This window comes from Euprymna scolopes, chromosome 30 (assembly GCF_053919585.1).
Source record: "Euprymna scolopes isolate OS-2025 chromosome 30, ASM5391958v1, whole genome shotgun sequence".
Taxonomy (NCBI): Eukaryota; Metazoa; Mollusca; class Cephalopoda; order Sepiida; family Sepiolidae; genus Euprymna; species Euprymna scolopes.
This window is the reverse complement of record NC_136511.1, coordinates 100,962,689-100,982,153: the sequence shown is the minus strand read 5'-3', so window position 1 is coordinate 100,982,153 and position 19,465 is coordinate 100,962,689. Positions and strand designations below refer to the sequence as shown.

The following is a 19,465-nucleotide window of genomic DNA, read 5'->3' as shown; positions in this document are numbered from 1 at the left end:
ACAGTGCAATGTAGACTGCAATGTATTGTTGACTAAGTGACTGCGGAGAGGCATGTGAAGCTTCCTCCCAGCGCACCACAATGGGTCCCCAACTAGAGCAGGCAATCAATCGATTTGATTGAAAAATGGGCGATTTCACTGATTTCGATGACAATAAAAATATGGGAGTGTGAAACATTCATTGATCATCATTCAATCCCAGGCAACATCGGGTCTCCCTGCTAGTTTTTTTTTTTAGTTTCCAATTACTTTTTGATTGTGTTTGAAAGATTAAAGCCTAAAGTTACTTTCTCAAAGGAAAAAGTGTGTGAAATAAAATTTAAAAAGATAAATAGTTTTACGAAGGTTAAACACCCTGCCAGTTTATGTTAAAAATGTATGGAATAATAAATATCAGTTTTGTGGAATAATTTCAACAAAAATTATTAAGTTAAAGGGTCAGGAGTTGTCCAGATTATAATAATATAATTTATATTATAATCTGGACAATTTTTCATTAAAATTATATATATATATATATATATATATATATATATATATACTCCTATAAATTCGTTTTTCTTTTGTGTGTATTGATATTCATACAGGGTGACCCAAAAAAAACAGAGGACATTCAATTGTTTTTCTGAGCATTCTACAATCAACGGAGAAAAAAAGGCCAAAGACCCTACTGTTTTGATGTGATGGTTTTAATATAATAAACTAGTTATGACCAAAGTTTAATTTAATTCAGATAAAACACTAAAAAATAGGGCCTAATTAGAGTTGGGACCCGGTTTTTTTTTTGGGGGGGGGTCACCCTGTATTACAAACCCTCTTTTCTATTTATTTATGTATTTATTTGCAAAAGCAAATTAGACACAAGGTCGTTTTTAATGTGGGGTTAAACCAGCTCCCCTAAAACAAGGGTAAAAAGGGGGAATTCTGGCAGTATCCAAAAAAATAGTAATTATCTCAGTATGAAGGGTTTCCCCTACATTGACCAAGGATCAATTAACTTATGTGCAGCATCGGCAAAACAGATACTACACTTTGATCCCGGCCAGAGGGCCAAGAAGTATTTATTTGCTCCCCCACCGAGCATATTAGGCACAAGGCCGATTTTTAATGTGAGGAGTGAAGAGGAAATGGGGACTAACTCCCTGGGGAGTAGGGGAGCTGGATAGTGACAATTGGTATGAAAGGTTTCCCCGACATTGACCAAGGTCTTATATGTGGGGTTGCCCCCACATAGGGTCGTTGCTTGCAGTATCTGCCGGAACAGATACTACACTTTGATTCTGGCCCGAAGGCCTAGAACAACAGAGTATTTATTTGCTCCCCCACCGAGTAAATTTGTAACACTAAAGAGAGGCCACATCAGACCTGTAGGGTTGATGTGACGTTTCTTTTGGTTAAAAGTAATTTTTTGTTCCCGGACGATGATCGGGTTGAAGGAATAAAAATTATTATTAATTTTTTTTTGTGAATAAATTCTGAGCTAAGTTTGTTGTTGAAATGGCGGCGGCAAGAGTGCCTTTGTAGCGAGAGGTTAAATCACATTCTAGACTTCAAAAGCGAAAAAGAATGCATAAAATATTTTTGATCTACGATGGCCGGAATCATAGTGGTACAGTAGCCGGAGGGGTGGGGATTTCAAACCCGCAATTGGCAAAACTATGAGCCAAAGTTGACTTGTGAATTTGACAAGTTGAAAAGTCGGGTTGTTTTTGATCTAAGAGAAACACACGCAGTGACTCGGCATTTTGGTTTAGAACAAAGGATAGGAAAAAATGAATTGTCCGAAATTTCAAAACAATAAGATAACGTATCGAGAATTGTCATTTGGTGAATCAGGTCGACCGAAAATGTAAGTTATGAAATATTTTTGCTCGGATGGGAAAATGTGTTGTCCGATAAGTTCAAAGCGACAAATGCATTCTTGGTCTTTTGACGTAAACAAAATGTCTGATATAATAGAATGGCCGACAATCAGAACTTAATTCAAAGATAAACTAAAATTCCTTTGAATTATCAAAGCGAAAAGTGAGATCAATAGATAATTTTAAAACAAATAAAATCGCGTGATTTGCTTTAAGTCAAAGGAAAAATAATTTTCCTGGATATGGGGAAATTCCATTAGTAAGCCAGGGAGGAGTTAATTAATACAACGTGTAAGTTGGGCGTTAATTAAGGGAGGAGTCAATCCAATTTTGGAAATGGACCAATGAAAAAGGGCCCTGTCGAAGTATAATCAACCAATGAGAAAAGGCCCCGTCGAATTATAATCAAGCAATTTGATTGGTCGATGACGAACATGGGTGTCGTCATCATTCCATAATTGTATTATAAAAGAAATGAAAAATCAGAGATTAAGTCAGAACCGAGTAAAAACAAAGTAAGAGAACAGAAGAAGAGAGAGTCCGGAATCAGAGTCTCGGCAGAATCACCTCTCCTCTCTCTCTCCCCCTCGCTTGTTGCCTGATAGCTCAACGCTTATAACGTGTCGATCACTTAACGAGAATTACGCAAAGTCCGCGATACCAACCAGGTATTTCAACAACAGAAGCTCAGTTGTAGAACTAACTGCTTGCTTGAATTAATTGTCAACTATATGTATATGCTGTGAATACTTCTTTTATGAATTTCCGAAATATATATTATATTAACCAACCTCCGGAGTTTTGTTGCTGATGTGCGTTGATCCCTATATATGTACATTCTTTATTTGCCATTTGTGACACCGTATCCGTCAACGAACACCCAGGATAACTAGACGATCCACGGAGAACAGGCCTTGAGGACCGAGCATCCAAGAAGAATCCCCAACGCCTTAATGAAGAACTCACTGGGTGACGCGACGTACTAACGGTTGGCAGACCTGGTTGCCCAGTCGACATATCATAACTGTACTGACCAGGGTGCAGATCATAACTGGGCTGCGAACAGGGGTCAAGGGCGTGTAAGGTCACGTTGAAAGGTCACAATTAGGCAGAAGGCTGATTTTTAATGTGAGGAGTGACCAGCTCCCCGGGGAGTAGGGGAGCTAGATAGTGACAATTGGTATGAAGGGTTGCCCCTACATTGACCAATAACTTATATGTGGGGTTGCCCCCACATATGGTCTTTGCTTGCAGTATCTGCCGGAACAGATACTACACTTTGATTCTGGCGCGAAGCATGAGAACAACAGAAAAAAGGCAAGCCTCTTTTCTATTTATTGTATTTATTTGCTTCCCCACTAAAGCAAATTAGGCACAAGGCCGTTTTTAATGTGGGGTAAAAACCAGCTCCCCTAAAAGTAGTCAAAAAGGGGGCACTCTGGTTACCAAAAATAATAATTGTCTCAGTATAGAGGGTTTCCCCTCCATTGACTGGTACAAATTATCTTAAGTGCAGAATCTGCAGAACAGATACTACATTTTGAGCCCGGCCTGAAGACCAAGAACAATGGAAAAAAGGCAAGCCTCTTTTCTATTTATTTAAAAAGAAAATACAATTTTCTTATATATGGTTTGTGGAATTGCATTCACTAGCAAAAGATCTAGCTAATTTGCATATTCTTTTAAACATTCATTTTAATTAATTCTTTATTAGTTGCTTCGGTTTTGTAATGGGATAACCATCTATTACGTGTAATTATATTCATGCAGATATTCTACATGATTTATAATTGCATAATATTTGCGTAAAAAGTTTATAGTAAACACAAAATTGTTTCCATATATATTTATGTATACATATATATTTTTGTTTAACAAATTTTGCCTACCAAACTCCTCCTAGAGTTTTTGGTCTACAGACATGAAACTTCATATATAAGGTATCTGAATCAATGCAAAACTTTATACTTGGGTTTTAGCACGGAATAATCGGTGCAAAAGTGTGAAAATTAAAAAAATTAAATTTGCCAAGTGAAGGTCAAACGCCGGCATTACAAATGCATTATGTAGTAGCTATTGGTTCATGTTTTAATTTTTAGCCTTGCAGTAAACATGTTTTCATAGCCCAGTCATTGACGGCAAAGGCAAAATAAATCATAGCTGAACGTTTTGGTTTTGATTGTCGGTGTTGGCGCATGAGTCTTTTTTTTAATACTTTTTAAATCATTACTATATATTGCATCCAATCTATCTATTTACCTATCTATATATCTATAAAAGTGAAAATGCCTGTCTGTCTATTCTCTATGGTAGTTAAGGAAGACTATTATACAGAAAGGTATTAAGGTATTACTTTACATATTCACACTTTTTAATATATACATATGCACATAACCTTATGAACAGTACATAGAGCCCGAGCAAAGCCGGGCGGAACTGCTAGTATATATATATATATATATATATATATATATATAAACTTAGGTAGAGCATACATTATCTTAGAGAACAACTCAACAGGAATTTATTCACATTAGATTTGAAGACGGCCATGTTATAGTCAGTCAGGAACCAAACATGTGGTATTGTGTTCAACAGACGTGCAGTTCTGAGAAAGAAACTCTGCCCATGGAATTCTTGTTTAGTTCTAGGCACAGATAAGGGTAATCTCCAAAAATACCGTTAGGGCTTACAACATGGCCGCCAGAAGAGTCAACAAAAAACTGCGAATGAAATATATAAAACTCGTAATTTCTGTTTTTAAAGTGGGTTGTCAATTTTCTTTATGAAATATACTTCCAAAATAAACTATTACAGTCGTTTAAAACATAATAGAAGTATTATTTTTTAAAAACAATGTTTACAAAATGTCTACGAACGTGCGGAGACATTTTGTAAACATTGTTTTTAAAAAATAAAAAATAATACTTCTATTATGTTTTAAACGACTGTAATAGTTTATTTTGGAAGTATATTTCATAAAGAAAATTGACAACCCACTTTAAAAACAGAAATTACGAGTTTTATATATTTTATTCGCAGTTTTTTGTTGACTCTTCTGGCGGCCATGTTGTAAGCCCTAACGGTATTTTTGGAGATTACCCAGATAAGATGTAAGGGAGTTGTTAGCAGTTGTTGCAGCCAGGAACATATTTGTTGCAAACATTTTATAGGAAGGGACCATAGATTGGAGCTCAGTTAAACACTTACCATAAAAGTACAAAAAAAGCAGAGACAGACTTGCAATGTCTCATCTGTGAGAAAGAGGAGGTAGGGAGGCGAAATAGCCCTCGCCCATTAGATTCCATAGATGGTTTTGTACCGCCAAAGTAGGAAAGGGTACTTTTAAAAGCTCCACTCCAGATATGGTAGCAATATCTCATCTTAGTACGTGTTTGACTCTTGTACAGTTAGAAGACTGTCTTTTCTTCCCTCTCTCTGTATCTCTTCCTTCTGTCTCTCTCTTTTCCTTCTCCCTTCTGACCTCTTCCAACTACTTTCTTATTAATCACTTTTTAATTGTGTCATAACTTTTCATGAGCTAATATCAAGCATTTTTTAATCTTTAGACAAAGAAGCTATAACTATAAAATTTATCACCTGATCTTAAAAACGAATCTTAATGAGTTGATCATCATTCTCACTCCATACATACGTACTTGATGCTGATTGGTGCTTTGAACCAGGACTCCCACCAATTGATGGGAGATTAGCTTTCATGACTAAAAGGATGTTTGTGTTGACATAATTTGAAATAAATACCAGTAGAAACACTTTTCTTAAAAATGTTTTTCTATATTAAACAATAACTATGCACACTAGAACAAGTTTAATTAGATTATTGTATACTTATTTAAGCTTTTGTTTTAATGGAAGTCATTCCAAATAGTGCATTAAGCCACTTGATATAAAGAGGCTAAATGAATGAAAGATGAGACAGGAGATGCCTATTAACTTTAATCTTAGAAGACTAATGCTATAGGTAGGAGGAAAACAGTCAGCAGGAAGAGAGTTTTATAAGTTCTTGGAAAGAAGCTACTGGAATAGAAGTCATGTTACAATGACGTATCAAAACAGTGAATTGGTGGAAACTGCTAGACTAACGAGTCAAATGAGCAGGAAAAAAGGAAAGCAAAATCCTCTGAGGTCATCAGAACTAAGACTGTTTTTAAAACTCACATTACACACCCACTGTATCATATCATCTCCATGGAACTCATATCCTCAACCATCACACAGTATACACATATCTGATAGACTCTTCGTTTGGTTGACAGTGCTAATGCTCTGCTCATTAGTCATAGCAGAAGTCCCCTGAACTTACTTGATCCATTTATAATTCTTGCAATCACAAAATTTCTTAAATTTTTTTTTGCATTAAATAATAATGATACTACATACTCTGGAACAAGTTTTTTTTTTTTGCATTAAACAATAATAATACTACATACTCTGGAACAAGTTTCATTAAATTATTGTATCCTTATTTAATTATTTTTTCATGGAAGTTGTTCCAAACATGAAGTCACTTGATGTAAGGAGCTACAAGGGATGAAAGATGCGCCAGGAGATGCCTATGAGCCCTAGTCTTGAAAAGATCAAGGCTGTAGGTAGGAGGAAAACAATCGGAGGAAAGAGAATTTCACAAGCCTACTTGAATAGTAAGATATATTACAATGACGTACATGAACAGCGAATTGATAAAAATCACTAGACCAACAAGTCAAACAAACTGGAACAAAGAAAGTTGACTAAAAACAAAAACCGAGACTCCTATCTGACATATGTCGATTTATTTACTGTGATCGGTTTTCTAGAAAAAAATAAATAAATAACATATATAAATAAACCGGAATATCGAAGAGGAAGAAAAATATAATGTGGAAAATTGATCAGAAAAAGAAAAAAAATAGAAAGAAGTTAAAAGGCAAAAAAAAGAAAAGAAAAAAAAAATGACTAAGAAAAAATGTAATCTGCAAAATTGTAAGTAAAAATCTTAATAACAATCATTCTATAAAATTCCATTTTATCGTTTATGTAGCGATGCATGCGTTGGAGTACCTTTTCCAACATGTTGAATATGTGATGCTATTGTGTATAAAATGATATCAGAATAAAAGGAAAAAACAATCATAAAGAAACAGTAATAATAAAAGAAGTGGTGAATTTACATATATATTAACATTTATTTCTCACAGAGAACTTTGTCAAATATAAATAATAGTGTTGGGACAATTAATTGGAATGGGAAAAATCAGAACGTTTTGAAGTATTGGAATCAGTATCGGAATTGGAAAATTTTGTGCCAATTTCCCAATGCAAAAACGATTAATTTAATGGCCTTTTTTTTTATTTGATTTTCTGAAAAAAAATTTAACACTGTTGGTAGCAATAATAAAATAACAGATATTTATTGATTTTCAACTAAAAACTTAACAGATCATCACACCCACAAGTGTATTTTTACGTTTGAGAAAATACTTGCACATTTAATGTTTTTTTTTTTTTTTTGGTAATTGGCAAAAAATAGCAACTTTACAGTTAAATATTTAGATATTTATAAAGAATCGGAATCAGTAATTGTATTGGAATCGGGGAAAATATTGGCATCGTCACATCACTAATAAATAATAAACATAATGAAACATGAAACGTATGTCACATTTTCAATAACAATAAATGTGTGGTGGTGGGGTATACTTGTTGGGCTTTCCGCTTCTTTTCATTTCATTTTGTCCATATATTACAGATTTCTTTCCTCACGATTTTTAGTTTATGAAGAGAATATTCAAACGTCTTTTTTTGTTTTTTTTCTTTTCAAAGGAGTCAACACTTATTAAGGCCTGGAGGCCACTCAAGGATAAGGGTTAATGAGCGTACGGTGATCAAGGGGAACATGTCGTAGTCATCTTAAGTATTTTGGTAAATTGGATTACTTAAGGGGATGGCTCATCAAGAATTTGTTCATGTTGGACTTGAATACAACCATAATCATCAGCATACAACAGTTTAATTTGATCGGCAGATATCCTTCTGATATTAGCAATACTAAATCACAAAATATTTTCCATCAAATAAACCGCAACATAGTTTATAGTTATAAACCTATTTTTTAAAAATATTTTTTTGCTGTTTGTGATTGTTTTTCTTGTATCGCATTCTGTAAATATCTGAAAAAATGTTTTTTTATCATTCAGATCTTTGTTCGTTTGGATTAAAATAACAGAACTGAGAGAAACAGCCGTCACTTTTGGACCACCAATTATAGGTTGGTTTAAAAATGGGATTTTTTTAATTAAATCTCCCTTTTTCTTCTCTATGTCATTTATTTCTGTCACCCTTTTACTCCTACACTTGTGCTACTAATACTACTACTTCATCGATTATGGGTCAATTTCAAGATTGAATTCTTTAAAAATATTAAATCTCCTCTTTATTTATGTCATATTTTTACTACCCTCTTACATTTCTAATACTATGACTATTACTCCAATTAGGTCCGTTTCAAGATTGGATTACTCTTTGTGATTTGTTGTTGGAAATGCTTTGTTTTCAACATCATGCCAGATCTTTTTAAGCAATTCTATTCAAACTAGAAAATGTACCCAATAATATTTAGCAACACTACCTTTTCTTTTATTATCTAATTATTGTATTTTTATGTATTTTATAAATTGTAACTACTATGGAGATAGAGAGACTAAATGAAATTATTATATATCAAGTAAAATAAAAACAATTTTACTTGATTACGTTTAAAGGGGGGATCAACTGAGTATTATATAATACTAGTGTATACTATAAAAGAAAATATACTAAAATAAAACTACAAAATAAAATGAGAGACCAGAGTGAATAATGTGTGTTGTTGTTTTCAATTATCATGACACAATGACAACCATTTCAACCGCTGCTATAAAAAGAAACATCTTTACAGATATTGTTTGAAAAATTGTGTTTTTTTTTATGTAGTTTGAAATTTTTTTAAATTTCAATTCTTTTATTTATTTATTTTTTTTTAAGTTAGGGGACAGTTTCCTTAGGAATATTTTTGTTAGATTGAAAAGCAGCTGCCGATGCTCACAGCAGCTCGTGTTTTCAGAACAAATTTTCTTGAACACATCCTACACCTCATATTGGATCCTATTATATTTTCTCTCTCAGCAAACTGTTCTGGTGACTGTAACATATTTTCTAAAATTACTAAATTAATGTTGATGTCTTCAATATTATTTTACTGATTAAAATTCTGTGCATGATCAAAATTAATTTTTTTCTTCGAATTTATTAACTGCCATCAACTGAGTTTCATTGTCTAAACCCATAGTGCGTTTGTTATTGATTTTTCGTTGACTGAACATTATTCATTTGATCAACACTCAGCATATTCCAGCAGTTTATGTCAGCTGCTGAGCTATATCAAGGCAATATTCACAGAAATATGGGTTAGTAAATGTAGAAGTACCCAAATTACATATCAATCATGAAGTGTCATGATCTATGGCAGTGAATGCTGAGCCGTCACCCAGCCTTATCTTATTGCAGCAAAATAACAGGTCCATGATCAGATGTAAAATCTGACCAAACCAAATAGATCAGGTGAGAGGATTTGCTGAAAGCACTATATTTGCTCAACATAGAGGTTATCTGAAGGATGAATCAATTACACTGGTATGGTCGTGTGAAACGTTCATCCTCCTGGATAACCCATTGCAGAATGCATGAATGCTCTAAATCGCAGGAAGGTTGGTCAGCCAAGGAAAACTTGGAAGTGATTAGGCAAGAAAGCACAGAGTGGACTTTGGAAAAGGTGGCCCACTGAACTGTGAGAACTGGAGAGGTGGCTAGTATAATATCAGAAAATGTCTAAACCTTGAAAAGGGGAGAATGCTTTGTGAAAAGACAGTAACTAATACTAATACTTATGTTGCAAGAAATTTGTTACCATTTTCATCTTCGTTCCGAATGCAACGTTTGTGCTGTGAATAATTTGTTATTAAAGAAAAAAAAAATCGACTATATGTCACTGAATATCACTGACTTAGACTAACTAAATTGGTGCCTAACATAAAATCTATCTGTAGCAGGAATGATGTACAACATTTTAAACTGGTTGAACTGTTTTCCTCCAAAGGAGGAAGTATTAAGGGAATATTGAATTCATAAGCGATCCTCAACCACATATATATTCTGATCAGGGGGAGAGGACAATTTTAGGTTTTTGCAATTCTTGCAAGGAGGAGGTTGAAGTTCACCTACATACAGCATCTGGTATTCTCAAATAGTTTCTCATCTAATACCAATTAAGTCCAATTTGCTTAACTTTGATGATCTAACAAGAACGAATGTGTCATGATGTACAAGGATCTCACTTGTAGCAGTGATAAACATTAACATTTATTTCCTTTTGTTGAAAGCAGCCCTAGTGAGGTAATATGGTCATATGCAGAACAATTAGCTCAGGTGCATTAATTTCAACCAACCTTTGAAGGATTACTTGTAGACTACATGAGGTTTGGACAGCAGCCCAGAGAGTTTCACCAACAGAGAAAGATGTCCTCTCTCCTGCCACTATCATCGATTAAGTAGAAGTTATACAACTAATTCCTTTTCTTCACTGTTGCAACCTACACCCAATTGTGTAGATCACTCAAGTAAATATATTATTATTTATAGAAGGGTTGGCAAGGCAAAACGACAATGGCCATGGAAGAATACAAGAAAAAATTGTGGATAGGTATTAAAAATAGTTTTGTTTTTGTTATATATTACTAAATGAGGAATCATTTCCATAAAAAATCCAGTTAGTATTATGCATCTAAAATTGAGAAAAACATGTTTCACTCAGTTTCGTTTTTAGATAAACATAGCATCAGGGAAAATTCAGCGGCTATTTTGTTTTGCTTCAGCTTATTCACATAATGTTGACACTTTTCGAACATGATTTTATCAATTTTAGATGCATAATACTAACTGAATTTTTAATGGAAATGATTCTTCATTTAGTAATAATATAAGATAAAACAACTTTTAATACCTAAACAGATTTTTCTTGCGTTCTTTTATAGCTGCAGCATTTTGCTAAAGGGCTTTATTTTATTTTCATTTGATATTATTGTGATAAAATATTATAGAACTTTGTCTTACAGTTCATGCATAGATAGGCTTCTCTATATTAACAGTCATTTTGTGATGAACTCAAATTTCATTTTGCATTATTAGCATCAATTAGGTTTGAAGGACTCCAGAAAATAATCAAAATCGTCTCTTTCATTTTGTTTATTTTCTGGGATCCTTAAAATCTAATTAATCCCATTATTATTATTTTATGTTTAAAATGACCAAAATATATTACAAAACAAGCTTTCATTCTTATTAGTGCAAATTAATATTTCAAAGTTTTATTAAGTCGCAAATGTAGCCCAGCGTTGTGTGAATGAAGACAGAAAAAAAAGTTTATTTAAAATGGATTTATAAAAAAGTATTTGAGTTTCCGTTAATTGTAAGTTATATTTGAAAATAGCTGAATATGCTAAAAGTGTAATCGCTCTTTCTTTTTGGTTGTGCTGTTGTTGTTGTTGTTGTTGAACCTCATTTATTTTGAATGAATTCAGATGATCATGACTTTTTTGAATTTTAGAGATGAAGATTGATTATTAATATTATTTGGACTCTTCAGATTACTGTTCTCGAGTGTTATTTTCATGTTTTGATAAGATACACCTGAAGAAAGTTGGAGGTTGCATTGACCGAAACATTGTGAAAATAACACTCATATATATCAGGACAGTATGAATAATCAAAACAATACAAATGATTATTGTTAGCATTCGTTTCTAGAAAGACATCGGGCACTTACAGAAGGGATGATAGGAAGGTTACCGACATCCCTAAATAAAAGTGTTTCTGTGGAACAAACTGGATTCGACCTTGGCATACCTAGGTTGTCAGTTCATGTTATTAACTACTGAGCCACTGTTATCTCCCCTTCGGTTGTATCAAGAGAAACAAAGGGGGAGTTACTTGGATGGATATAGAATTGTAGAGGTTTGAAAATATTATCTATTTGTTAGCATTGCAGATCCTATTCCTAGAATAAGAATTTAAATTTTCTTTAACAGCGATGTACAGCAAGAAAAGAAGGAAATGTATAAACATTATTAATTGATATACAGTATAATCACATAGACACACCGGTTCTGGTAAGATCATCAAAGTTAAGCAACATTCAGCCTGATCAGTACCAGATAGGTGACCATCTGGAAATACCAGGCGCTGTATGTATGTTGACACCTTCCAAGAACTGCAAAAACATAATATTGTCATCTCCCCTAACCGTCATATACATCGCTTGTGAATTTTATATTCACTAGATTAGACACTTACTCTTTTGGAGGAAGTTACTTCAACCCATTTAAGGCTATTACTAATTTTTTTTTTTTGCTGCTTAACTCCCTTCATAGTATCCTGTGAAAATTATGTCCCAGACAATAGTTCCTTACATCAAAGTGGCACTGTGCCTTGTTTGGGGTGAAAATGCAGTAAAAAAAAAAAAAAAAAAAATCAATCCAGAAATTTGCTGCTGCTAGCATAATTGGCTTCCATCTTGAATTTACATTTGCTGCCAAAGAGAAAGCTTTGTATCCCTACCAAAAATATTCTGAGCAGGATGAGTTGTAGGTGCAAAGAAATTAACTATAATAAAAATGTACGGCACACAAGTGCATTTTAATTTGCTAGAAGTATTTTTGTTTTCATTTTCAGAAGAATGAAAGGAAGACAATCCAAAATACTTGCTTTTCTTCTAATCAAATTTATTTGGTAATTCAAAACAAGTTCAATAAAATAACGAAGTAACACAACAAAAAACATTACTTACTGAAACATTTAAATTGTAATATAAAAATGAAACAGTCAAATAGAAATATTTTCAGTGTTTTTTTTTTTTTAAATATATTTCTTTAATAAAATAAAAGCCAGGAAAGCAATTTCCGTTAACTTTTTAAAAAACTTTAGCAAAAATATTTCCAAATATAAATTATTCTTTAAACTTAAAATGTAAAATTCTATATTTGAAGATAATTATTATTAAAATAAATATTTTTTTAAAATGCACAAATAAAATATAACACTCAGTTTAGAATATTATGAAATGGATGGAATATATTTTTTTAATATTTTTCTCTATTTGAAAAAAATGTCTTTAATTAAATAAGTCTTAAGAATTGCAACAGACATTTTAGAATATTTAGAAAAAAGAACATTAATTTGGGATTGTCTTCGCTTTTTCGCTAGTGTCACTCTTTCAAAAATGAAAAAAAAAAAATACTTTCTACGAGTTAGAGTGCACCTATGCCAAATTTATTGTTCTTAATAACATGCACCAACATAAAAAAAAAAGGCTAGATAGAATCAAAGATAGATTTTCATATGCGATGCTGTTTAGGTGTGAAATAGGAAATCAGGGCAAATTAATTTTATATATTAGATATATTAAGTTAATCAGTGCAGTCATTGTTTCAAAGTCGTCTGATGATGATGATGATGATGATGATCCATCCTACATACAAAGAACCACTTCAAAGATCAAGTTTGTCCTCATTTCAGCAGCAAATAATGTGTAGGGGACGTAATTCTCATATGCAGCATCATCAATGAGAATGTAAAACTATTATCACTTGTTTTTCATAGGCTGGTCTAGACGATGGTCTGTCATTCTTTATTATATTTTTGATTTTGAGACGTCGCACTACCACTCCAGGGGTCGGCATTAGATGGCCCCCTTAATGGTTGGACGAACCACATTGGTCCAGCGCTTCTTACCTACAATGATCCATGACAAGAGGCTATTGCACACAGAGATCGTTGTGTGTGCACCAACCCGATTCGAAGACCGGCCTACGAATGGGGGGTACCAGGGTACCCCATTAGCAACTTCAGGCACAGCGGCATGAGCGGAGGCACAACGAACCCACAAGGTAGCTTCTACATAATGGCGGGCTTTCACGTACCTCGCATGTACATGTCGTAACATTTAAGCGAGCCCACCATCATCAGAAACGATAGGTCTCCTAGGTCCCTCTGGTCTGGGAAAGCCCCAGACCAGCGAGATCCATACTACTCGACGGGTGGAGCAGGCCTCGATAGGTTAGTACCACTGGGGCATGCTTCACCGGATAAGCGGGTCCACGGCCCAGTATTCGAGAACAAAGGGCATCGTTGAACAGGGGAAAGTTGTACTTGTCTATCTTCCCACGATGTCCTGCGGCAAGACCGTCATCTCCAACGACAGTCACGTCAAGTACAACGGCCATACGGAGGGTCTCAACAACGAGGTCTGACTTTAGGAAGCTCCGTAGGATCGGGACCCTGGGCTCTCCATGAACCTTGAGGTCTTTTTGCGAAAGAACTTTGCCAGAAGATCTGAAACTCAGTTGTGTCGCACGCATCGAGCGTCGTGTGTGATAGCGCATCGCGTCTCTATATTTCCCAGACTTTCTACCTGACCGCACCGTCCGCGGCAGTTAAGGTCGCCGTTAGATCTTCCACTCCTCGCCCGTCTTGATTTCGTGCTCAGCAATCTACAACGCAAGTTGGTACAGCGTATATATAATCTGGGAAAGACCCTTTCCGGATGGCGGAGCCAGCGATGAGAGGCCTTCGAGGCGCTGGCGTGAACGAGTCCAGCACTATCAAGAGATTGATGGATGACTGAGGCCCACTCCGTTTCAGCTTCTCTCTAGTCTCTCATCACCTTCCCGCGTACCTTCACAGGGTGGTTAATCAGATTGAGCACTGTCCAAAAAGACGGGCTCCGGACAGATTCTCTGACGACTCCCGAGGTCGCCACGGCAAACAGCTTCTTGTACCTGTGCTGCCTCATTAAGGGAACCGACACTGCCAATGCTGGCAGGCCAAGCCCCCCATCTGAGATGGCAGCATGAAAGAAGCTGACCGGACAGTCTTTCGGAAGTCTGAGCCATCAATGTACTCCACCCCTAATTATAACATCAATGGCCTTTAGGACGTTGCCGTGCATGTTCCCCAATACAAGGCCGTGGAGAAGCTTTGGGATGACATGGCTGTGCAGCAGATCAATTCGCTGGTGCAGTTTGAGGGGGGCAGCTGACAGCTCCTCAATCCAGCTGTGAACTATAAGGAAAATAGAATAGAAGAATAGAAGGAAAACATCAGGAACGAAATAAGGGAGTTAAATCGCAATCCAGAGATTCTGCAATCTGTCATGAATAATGTTTTGGAAAGAGCACAAATATGCGAAGCTGAAAATGGGCAACATTTAAAAGATATTATTTTTCATAAATAAAGATTGTTTAAATTTTGCATTTTGTTTTTTAATTTCTCAACGTCTTAGTCAGATTGTGCTAAAATTAAAAAAAGATATCATCAAAAATAAAGAATCTATTCAAGTTACTTTGGTGACTTTTTGGACACCCTGTATATGGCATTTTTATGACTTTTTAATTTTATTGACTTGTGTCTATTTTCAAATCATTACAAGGGAATGTAAAGTGGACAAAACTGAGCATTTGCAACTCCATTTTTTTGCATTCATTCAAGGAGTTAAAAAATGTCAAAGTTTTTCATGTGATTTGTCCTGCACACAAAGTACCAACCTCCTTTGAAAATGGGAATTTTTGTCTCCTGGAGAAATCACACATCAGTCAAAAAACTGAAGTTTGGTGAAAATTGATTGAATGAAATTCTTCATGAAAATCAATGTCAAAGTTGCTAGAGAATTGGTGGATTAGATGGACTAAAATATGGGGCTAAGAGAGGCCAATCAATATTGATTCAGTTTTCCAGTTGGGGCATATGTTTATCATATTTAATCTCGGATTCCCAACTTCAATGACAAGGTAACTATGTCTAACTTATGTAGAATTGATATTATAATAATAATTATGCATTTATTTATATTTTAAGTTAAACATAAAACAATCCCTTCACTTTATTCATTTTTTCTTTTTGTATCCCTTCTAATATTGAGTTAAGTACTCTTTTTTTCAAAATAAAAATGAATTTGAAAAATGGTTAGCATTTTTAGAAGTTAAGAGAATGGTTTGCTTTATAAGATGTTTTGATTTTAAAAATTTTATTGAATTGTGTCTATTTTCAGATCATTAATATGAAATGTGAAATTAACAAAACCGAGCATTTATGGCGCCATTTTCTTTTTGTATGTATTTATGATACCGAAGTTGTTTGTAAGATTTGTGTTGTATGTGGATAAGAAACAGTGTCACAAAGTACTGACTTATTTTGAAAATGTGAATTGTGATCTCAAGGAGAAATTATACACCAATCGACCAACTGAGTTTGATGAAGATTAAATGAATGAAATCCTTCATAAAAATCAACTTCAAATGGACAGAGAATGGCGGATCAGATGGATTGAGAGACATGGTCAACCCCTTCACTCAATCGGCAACATTCAGAAATGCTTATGAATTATGCTTCAACCCAATTGAATTCACAACTTCAAAACAAGATTATCACTTGCACTATAATAATAAGAAAAAGTAGGTTATGTGGTTGAAGTTTTGAAAACGAATGGGTCAGGATATTGAATTTTACAATAGGGCCAAGAAAGGCCAGTCTATATCTATTCAGTTTTCCAGTTAGGGTACATGTTTATCATATTTATTCTCTGATTCCCAACTTTACTAACAAGGTATATACTTGCTTCCCGACAGGTTTGATACAAGATTAACTTGTTTTTAATTGATTAATAAGTTGTTTAACAATAAAAGTAATTACAATACATTTTTTATATATGCATAATTCATTAAATTGAATAGACGTTTTTAGTCTATTAATATTACATTTGATCCTTTCCATTTTTTGTATTGTAGTCTTTACTTCAGGTGGGAATTGGCTGATGTAATAACCATAACTTTAATTCGTACAAGTACTTTCAAATCCTTCTGGATTCATCTTCAGGGATTAATTAAACTGGTTGGATTTTTTTTATTATTTATATTTATAGATGCTTAATTTTCATTGGTTAATAAATTATTAATTGTTCTTTTGTTTAAATTTTTTTTATAAAGGTTAAAAAGGTCAAAAGTTTAAAGCTAAAGTTAAAAATCTATTTTGCTAATTGTTAGGTTTTTTAGTTTTTATAGTATTATGATGCATTTGATTTTTGTAAAACAGCTTAATATATTTAGAGGCTGTTGGGTTTAAATCTATCTTATTCTCATTAACGGTGTTAAATTTTGTGATCTGTTGATTGATAAAATGTTTAGGAAATAATTGTTAACTAGGGTTTGTTTAATGTTATTGATTTCTTGTTGGAAAATAGTTGGGGAAGAGAAGATTAAATAGGCCCGGGTTAGTAAATTGTTAATTATAGAAGTTTTATATTGAAAGAGGCATTCACTAAGATAATTTAGAGTAGAAGGATTTTTATTAGTTAGTTTTTTTATATGTAAAGGTGGAAAATTTATTATTGTTAGCATTGATAAGGACATCTAGGAAAGGAATTATGTTGTTAGCGCTTAATTCATATGTGAATTTTAATACGCAATTATTTTGGAAAGTTGTTTGTAATGTGTTAATTTCTTTTTTATTGTTAATAAGTATTAAGATATCATCGACAAGCTTGGAGATTGTCAGAACTTTCAGACCAATGACTAATGGAAAAAAGGTGGTAAAATAGATGAAAATGATGGTCATCTGATGAGAGGATTAATGTTTATGATATAATAATGTTTATGGTATGAACTGCAAATAAATGTTACCTTTTTTGCTAAACTTTTGTCTCCTCTTTTCAGGTGTAGACTGCTATTGAGATAAGCTGTTAGCAGAAATTGAATTAGATAAAAAAAACACTGTTGGCAACATAAAAGGATTATTTAGAGTAGAAAAAAATATTGTTGTAAATTTCTAAGAAAGAAATGTCTCATAATATTGTGTGATGATTTGAAATGGTTTGTACTTGATACTTGCATAGAGAAGAACGCAAGTTAAGGATAACTTGGAAGTATCTTATTCAACAAGACCGCACATAGTGGACTTGCTGAATAGTGAAAACTGGAGAGGACTTGCTGAATAGTGAAAACTGGAGAGGACTTGCTGAATAGTGAAAACTGGAGAGGACTTGCTGAATAGTGAAAACTGGAGAGGACTTGCTGAATAGTGAAAACTGGAGAGGACTTGCTGAATAGTGAAAACTGGAGAGGACTTGCTGAATAGTGAAAACTGGAGAGGACTTGCTGAATAGTGAAAACTGGAGAGGACTTGCTGATTAGTGAAAACTGGAGAGGACTTGCTGAATAGTGAAAACTGGAGAGGACTTGCTGAATAGTGAAAACTGGAGAGGACTTGCTGAATAGTGAAAACTGGAGAGGACTTGCTGAATAGTGAAAACTGGAGAGGACTTGCTGAATAGTGAAAACTGGAGAGGACTTGCTGAATAGTGAAAACTGGAGAGGACTTGCTGAATAGTGAAAACTGGAGAGGACTTGCTGAATAGTGAAAACTGGAGAGGACTTGCTGAATAGTGAAAACTGGAGAGGACTTGCTGAATAGTGAAAACTGGAGAGGACTTGCTGAATAGTGAAAACTGGAGAGGACTTGCTGAATAGTGAAAACTGGAGAGGACTTGCTGAATAGTGAAAACTGGAGAGGACTTGCTGAATAGTGAAAACTGGAGAGGACTTGCTGAATAGTGAAAACTGGAGAGGACTTGCTGAATAGTGAAAACTGGAGAGGACTTGCTGAATAGTGAAAACTGGAGAGGACTTGCTGAATAGTGAAAACTGGAGAGGACTTGCTGAATAGTGAAAACTGGAGAGGACTTGCTGAATAGTGAAAACTGGAGAGGACTTGCTGAATAGTGAAAACTGGAGAGGACTTGCTGAATAGTGAAAACTGGAGAGGACTTGCTGAATAGTGAAAACTGGAGAGGACTTGCTGAATAGTGAAAACTGGAGAGGACTTGCTGAATAGTAAAAACTGGAGAGGACTTGCTGAATAGTAAAAACTGGAGAGGACTTGCTGAATAGTAAAAACTGGAGAGGACTTGCTGAATAGTAAAAACTGGAGAGGACTTGCTGAATAGTAAAAACTGGAGAGGACTTGCTGAATAGTAAAAACTGGAGAGGACTTGCTGAATAGTAAAAACTGGAGAGGACTTGCTGAATAGTAAAAACTGGAGAGGACTTGCTGAATAGTAAAAACTGGAGAGGACTTGCTGGATAGTAAAAACTGGAGAGGACTTGCTGGATAGTAAAAACTGGAGAGGACTTGCTGGATAGTAAAAACTGGAGAGGACTTGCTGGATAGTAAAAACTGGAGAGGACTTGCTGGATAGTAAAAACTGGAGAGGACTTGCTGGATAGTAAAAACTGGAGAGGACTTGCTGGATAGTAAAAACTGGAGAGGACTTGCTGGATAGTAAAAACTGGAGAGGACTTGCTGGATAGTAAAAACTGGAGAGGACTTGCTGGATAGTAAAAACTGGAGAGGACTTGCTGAATAGTAAAAACTGGAGAGGACTTGCTGAATAGTAAAAACTGGAGAGGACTTGCTGAATAGTAAAAACTGGAGAGGACTTGCTGAATAGCAAAAACTGGAGA

The 19,465-nt window shown here is 34.5% G+C and overlaps 1 long non-coding RNA gene across 1 annotated transcript in view; it reads left to right on the top strand.

Annotated features, from left to right (window-relative positions):
- The first annotated feature begins 5,518 nt into the window (after window positions 1-5,518).
- Window positions 5,519-19,465, top strand: part of LOC145254909 (uncharacterized) — a 29,566-nt gene continuing 15,619 nt past the window's right edge. The window contains exons 1-2 of the long non-coding RNA XR_013863839.1: window positions 5,519-6,845; window positions 8,060-8,130. This is a non-coding gene — a long non-coding RNA (uncharacterized LOC145254909). The remainder of the gene's footprint in view (window positions 6,846-8,059; window positions 8,131-19,465) is intronic.